Consider the following 7,500-nt stretch of genomic DNA (forward strand, 5'->3'; position numbering starts at 1 on the left):
TGTCGTGCATCGCCAGTTCATCTAGTAGGCATGATCGCCTACTAGATGAAACCACTAGAACCTTGATAGAAAGTTTTTGGGAGGAGAATTGTCGTGCATCGCCAGTTTTCAAGAAAGCTTTGCGTAAGAGAGTGACAAGAGGAGTGTTCATTGAGCACGGTGCTTGCTTTCTTGAAATGACCCAAACTGAGTTGTATTCTCAGTTTGTGGCTTCGTATCCAGAGCTTAAAATTGGGCAAAGGTCATTTGAGGGGTGTAAGCCTTGGTTTGTGAGGTACTCACGTCAGCGTGACACATGTTGTTGTCGCTACTATGTTGAGTTCAAACTTTTTTATGATGTGTTCCGTTCTCTTAGTGGGCATAGAGAGTTGCCTCATAGTCCACGTGATTTCATCCACTCTCTTTTGTGTGCACGCACGGAGGATGCCCAGTTCCATAGGATGCCTTGTGTGGAGAGCAATTGCACATCATGTGGTTCACTTGCACATCTACAGATGGTAGATCTTGATGCAAGTGACCAAGAGATAGTGGCATGGCAACGTTATGAGTATGTGACACACCAGCTCCAGAGTGGTGGACAGTCCAGGAAGTTGCAGCTCGTGGACAAACATACACCACGTTGTCACTTCACAGCCACATTTAGGGAGCAGATCTACCCCTACATACGGCACAGTCATTGTGCCAAGTGGCAGGATCGTCAGTTCCGAGCATGCCTAGCAGAGTTTCCTATTGGTGTGGTCGTCTCTGTGATTGATTTTGCAGAGAACTGCACTTTCACACCTTTTCAGGAGATACAATCTGAGTATTACTTCTCAGAGCAGGTAATGGTTATATTTTGTAATATTTGTTTTATGTTTGAGCTACATTACTTATTTGATTTTTTGTGTCCTAAACGTATGTATTGCTTACCTCACCAGGTTGCTATTATGGTGTCTGATGAGCACACAGGTCCTGCGTTCATGGTCAGTTATGATGACCTGACAGATTTGCTACAGGAGGGTGATGTATTTGCTATTATTGCCAGTGAGGGAAATAGCAAGGGAGTAGACTACTATCTGATGAGTTGCACTAGGCCAAAGTGCATGCTTGACCAGGATACAGTGGATGATTATGGGTTTTCTTATGACGCCCATAGCATGATTGTGGCAGGCCGGTTCTATCAGCAGATTCGACTTCATCGGCGGGGGAGTCTTGAGTTCCAGCAGTGGAAGTGGGAGTTAGAGGCATTTCAGTTCTCTCATCTAGTGGTTGCTACCAGGCTCACTCTTGTTCAAGTGTACAGAGCCGAAAACACTGTTCTCACCCTCGTTTTCGGCTTCGAGTGGATGACCATGAGAGCATTCTAGAGCAGTTGAGAGCTAGAGAGGGTGCTGCTGACTAGATCTCTATCTTGATAGTGACTAAACTCAGACTAGCTGGGTTAGCTCACTTACATTGTACTTAGATTTTTGGGCAGTGGACTAACCTCAGACTAGCTGGGGTAGCTCATTTTCATTCTGATGTATTTATTTGATGTTATATCATTATGAGTTTTCTCATTATTGAGTATCATTACATTTTAGTTGATGTTCTTGATTTTATTATATTTTTTAACACTTTGGCTATCATATTGTTTGTTGAAAATCTCCATGCCATCGTACCCAAACATGCTCCGATAGGGACCAAACTTTGCAAGCATGTGGGGGTGGGTCCCCCCACATGCTTGCAAAGTTTGGTCACAATCAGAGCATGTTTGGATTGGTAATTAGCGCCCAGTGCAGGTTTTTGAAGTCTCTTGGTACTTAAGAGGCCATGGAAAATCTGGGCCTTCCCCATACCATCGTACCCAAACATGCTCCGATGGGGACCAAACTTTGCAAGCATGGGGGGGGACCCACCCCCACATGCTTGCAAAGTTTGGTCACAATCAGAGCATGTTTGGATTGGTAATTAGCGCCCAGTCCGAATTTTTGAAGTCTCTTGGTGCTTAAGAGGCCATGGAAAATCCGGGCCTTCCCCATACCATCGTACCCAAACATGCTCCGATAGGGACCAAACTTTGCAAGCATGTGGGGGTGGGTCACCCCCACATGCTTGCAAAGTTTGGTCCCTATCGGAGCATGTGACCCACCCCCACATGCTTGCAAAGTTTGGTCCCTATCGGAGCATGTTTGGGTACGATGGTATGGGGAAGGCCCGGATTTTCCATGGCCTCTTAAGCACCAAGAGACTTGAAAAATCCGGACTGGACTGGACCCACCCCCACATGCTTGCAAAGTTTGGTCCCTATCGGAGCATGTTTGGGTACGATGGTATGGGGAAGGCCTGGATTTTCCATGGCCTCTTAAGCACCAAGAGACTTGAAAAATCCGGACTGGGCACTAATTACCAATCCAAACATGCTTCGATGGGGACCAAACTTTGCAAGCATGTGGGGGGGACCCACCCCCACATGCTTGCAAAGTTTGGTCCCTATCGGAGCATGTTTGGGTACGATGGTATGGGGAAGGCCCGGATTTTCCATGGCCTCTTAAGCACCAAGATACTTCAAAAATCCGGACTGGGCGCTAATTACCAATCCAAACATGCTCTGATTGTGACCAAACTTTGCAAGCATGTGGGGGTGGGTCCCCCCCCATGCTTGCAAAGTTTGGTCCCCATCGGAGCATGTTTGGGTACGATGGTATGGGGAAGGCCCGGATTTTCCATGGCCTCTTAAGCACCAAGAGACTTCAAAAACCCGCACTGGGCACTAATTACCAATACAAACATGCTCTGATTGTGACCAAACTTTGCAATCATGTGGGGGGGACCCACCCCCACATGCTTGCAAAGTTTGGTCCCTATCGGAGCATGTTTGGGTATGATGGTATGGGGAAGGCCCGGATTTTCCATGGCCTCTTAAGCACCAAGAGACTTGAAAAATCCAGACTGGGCGCTAATTACCAATCCAAACATGCTCTGATTGTGACCAAACTTTGCAAGCATGTGGGGGGGACCCACCCCCATATGCTTGCAAAGTTTGGTCCCCATCGGAGCATGTTTGGGTACGATGGTATGGGGAAGGCCCAGATTTTCCATGGCCTCTTAAGCACCAAGAGACTTCAAAAACCCGCACTAGGCACTAATTACCAATCCAAACATGATTGTGACCAAACTTTGCAATCATGTGGGGGGGACCCACCCCCACATGCTTGCAAAGTTTGGTCCCCATCGGAGCATGTTTGGGTACGATGGTATGGGGAAGGCCCGGATTTTCCATGGCCTCGTAAGCACCAAGAGACTTTAAAAACCCGCATTGGGCGCTAATTACCAATCCAAACATGCTCTGATTGTGACCAAACTTTGCAAGCATGTGGGGGGGACCCACCCCCACATGCTTGCAAAGTTTGGTCCCTATCGGAGCATGTTTGGGTACGATGGTATGGGGAAGGCCCGGATTTTCCATGGCCTCTTAAGCACCAAGAGACTTCAAAAACCCGCACTGGGTGCTAATTACCAATCCAAACATGCTCTGATTGTGACCAAACTTTGCAAGCATGTGGGGGGGACCCACCCCCACATGCTTGCAAAGTTTGGTCCCCATCGGAGCATGTTTGGGTGGGGAAGGCCCGGATTCTCCATGGCCTCTTAAGCACCAAGAGACTTCAAAAACCCACACTGGGCGCTAATTACCAATCCAAACATGCTCTGATTGTGACCAAACTTTGCAAGCATGTGGGGGTGGGTCCCCCCCCATGCTTGCAAAGTTTGGTCCCCATCAGAGCATGTTTGGGTACGATGGCATGGAGATTTTCAACAAACAATATGATAGCCAAAGTGTTAAAAAATATAATAAAATCAAGAACATTAACTAAAATGTAATGATACTCAATAATGAAAAAACTCATAATGATATAAACATCAAATAAGTACATCAGAATGAAAATGAGCTACCCCAGCTAGTCTGAGGTTAGTCACTACCCAAAAATCTAAGTACAATGTAAGTGAGCTAACCCAACTAGTCTGAGTTTAGTCACTATCAACGGTAACCCAATCAAAATCGTCATCTCTAACTGCCGGTCGACGTGCGCGTCGAGGCTGCTGTGCACATCGAGGAGGCTGTGCCGGCTCTGCGGGGGTCGTCGAATGTCTGCGGGGAGGTTTGCCTCAAAGGCAGGATCGTGAGCTGGTGCTGGTGTACTCGGGAGCTCACGAGTCCCAAAAGCTGCTATGGCCCTCTCTCTCTCTCTCTCTCTCTCTACGTCATGCTAATGCAAGACGCCTCTGTCTGTAAACCCAAAATCTATAATCTGTAATGGTACGTGTCTACCACTCTGCTCGTGTAAGCTCCTCTGCTGTAAGGACACGCTGCTCATGAGAAGCAGCACTGCTGCTAGCACCATCACCCGAGGTGCCACTAGGACCAGCACCACCCACGCGCTCATATGCTGTGATCTGGCTCTCATGTAGGACTCTCTGGTAAGCATCAAACTCATGTGAGCTCCACTCAATCTCTGGAGGCACCTCAGGCTCCTGGGCTCTATCGTCGAAGGCGTCGAGTCCCAAGTCAATAGCTGATGTAAAATCAATAGGCCTGCCAGTCCTAGCATCTACTCGAACGAGGCCTGGGTGAAGATCATCGATGCCCAAAACTCTGTACGTCGCTAGGTCGACGCGTGCATGGCAGAAGGGGCATGCTGAGAATCGTACTAGCTCCTGGGTAATGCAAGACAAGTGGAAAAAATGTCCACATCCCACGGCATATCCACCTGTACTATCAATGTCCTCGATACATAAAGCGCAGCACGCATCATGTAGGAAGGGTGGTGCATCCTGCGGGAGAGGTCGTCAAAAAACCTCTGTGGACAGGCCGTGGATATAAAGGTAGGTAAGGCACTGTCACGTCCGAGGATCTGCGAAACTCTCGAACATGCAGCATCAACTGCTCTGCCCTATGCTGGGCAATCTGCTCCATAATCTGATGATGCTGTGCCTCAGCTCTAGAGCTCTCTACCTCGGTCCGAGCCTACACAAAAAAGTAAAGCATTAAAATAATTGATTAGTCTCTCATTAGGTATTACTTAAAGAAATTTATAACTTAGGACCTTAATTATAACTCTTTTACGTGCAAGAGAAACCTACCTGCTGGATGTCGGACTCTCTCAGATGCTGTGCCTCTGTAGTAGCTGCCTCTGCCATCTGTAATGCAGCTCTGAGGCGGTCAATCTCTGCTCTTGCCTCTACCAACTCCTGAGTGAGTCTCTCAGTGGTAGGTGTGGGAACCTACGTGACACAATCAACCATGCTGCTCATGTAAAAATATAGAAAAGTATATATAAACATGTAGATAAATGACCAAAAAAACTTAAGACGTAATATATATGTAAATACCTCGACATCTGTCATCGGTATAGATCGTGAGAACAGGCGCACCACGTGCTGGATGCTCTTCGTGGTACTCCGTACGTCAATGCCGACCTGGGTGCCAAGAGCCTCTACTGTCGACAATGGCACAAATGAAGGATCTGTGGTAGGTGCTACACGAAGGGCTGGTGGAGGCCGCCTACCCTGGTCCTGGAGACGGCCTCGGCCAGCACCACCACCCGGACGATGGCTGGTGTAATCCACCTCCTCCCCTAAGACAAACTCTGCATATAACTGCTTTGCGAAGTATATGGGAATCTGGCGGTTGTTCGGCATCCTCCCATATGCGGCAACATATCGACTATAGATATGTGCCACCATACGAGGATGCGAACACCGCGAAATAGTAAGGGGTTGTTGCAAGATCAGGGTGTCCAGTTTTATCCAGTTTATGCTGGACTGGGACAATTCTTGGAGAGCAAATTTTAGGGGGCAAGGTACTTAAAATGAGATCAAGCAAATAATAGAAAATACGCTTGTCCTTAAATTAATCCAATATAACTTAAATTAATATAAATTAGTCTAATTAATCAAAATTAATCAAAAATATGATGAAATGATAAACAAATGATCTTTCCATACTTAGAGTGATCCAATTTATTTTTCCATAGATGCACCATTACAAGTACACTAGTCCTTATAGGTTTTTGATGATTCACATTAAAAATGTAATTTCACTAGTTAGATTATTAATATTTGCAGGCCTTCTGATAGTCTGGAAGAATTTTGAAAAAGAGATCATTCAAAATCCAACCATTGGATTTGCAATTTTTACTAACCACCACATTCTACTAATGTCTCAGTATCTACCCACTCTTTTGATCTATAAGATTAAGGATTTTAAGTGGTAGCTATTGTGGGTACAAAAAGTGGTGTATATTATAACACTTTAAAGACCTTGAAATATTTAAAGAAAATAGACAGATATCTTAAAATTTTCTCAAAAAATCAAGTTAAGCTCCATATTATGTGAAGATCTAAGGTACAAAGTGGGAATCTCATATGAGTTTATATGTAAAAGATATTAGCATTTTATGGAATCAATTCAAATTTGGGACAGGGTGTATACATTGACTTTGTACCTAAGAAAATGAGGACTTTTGACTATCTAATGCTTAATCAAATTATGCAACTATATTTCCAACTTTGAATATGATGTTCCAACAAAAGAACTTGAAACGAAATTCCTTCATTTACTAGGAGAGATTAGCCACTAAAGGTAAACAAATGCCTGTTTTTTTACTGTTTACAGGGTGCTTGAGTGGACAAAACTGGGCACCCTGATCTTGCAACCACCCTAAGGGGCTTGCCCGCCCCAGGCCTCATCCCACGACTATCGAGGAAAAGATCTAGGTAGGCTCCATCCCTAATAGGAGCAAGATCACAGACCTGACGATATGTCAGGCCATGTGACACAGGAGCAGTGCGATGGTGGGCTATCCACTCATCTACATAAACAATATCGTGAAGGCTACGAAGGGACGAAAGCATCGCCTCCAAGTCTGCCATGATATGTAATGTAGACGGTGTGTCTCTAGCACTCCTACGGATAGCCGCTAACTCGCGGTCTATCTCCGCGATGAGGTCCACAATAGATGAGCGGCCCTCCTCGTGGCCCTCCTCGTGTGACTCCATGCTAAAACCTAAGCCAAACACAAAGGTCCAATGTGAAGGGTCTAATGTGAAGGGTCTAATGCTTAGTGCTAAGTAGCACTAATGAAGCTATAAAACAATGCTAATGGGCTCACTAATGCTAATCCAAATCAAGAGAGCAAGGAGAGTGAAAACGACTTGTGACAATGAGGCCAAAAAAAAAGTTTTCCGGTTTTATAACCTCGATCGAGGTTCGGTAACATCATGCAATTTAGGGTTTGCAAGATTAACGCTCTGGATATTAGGGTTAGTGCAACATACGGCCAAGATACACACTTAATTTTAGGGTTGGGGAAGGATCGACGGCTGAGATTTGATATTACTATCTCGTTCGAGGTACATGGACGGCCACGATTTAAAGTCATTACTATGACAAGGTATGTCGACGGTCAAGATTCATTATATACCTCGATCGAGATATTTAAACGGCTGAGATCGCATCTTCCAACGTACGTGAATGGA

Source organism: Cibotium barometz, chromosome 61 (assembly GCF_041138505.1).
Source record: "Cibotium barometz isolate CiBa-2024 chromosome 61, ASM4113850v1, whole genome shotgun sequence".
In the NCBI taxonomy this organism is placed as follows: Eukaryota; Viridiplantae; Streptophyta; class Polypodiopsida; order Cyatheales; family Cibotiaceae; genus Cibotium; species Cibotium barometz.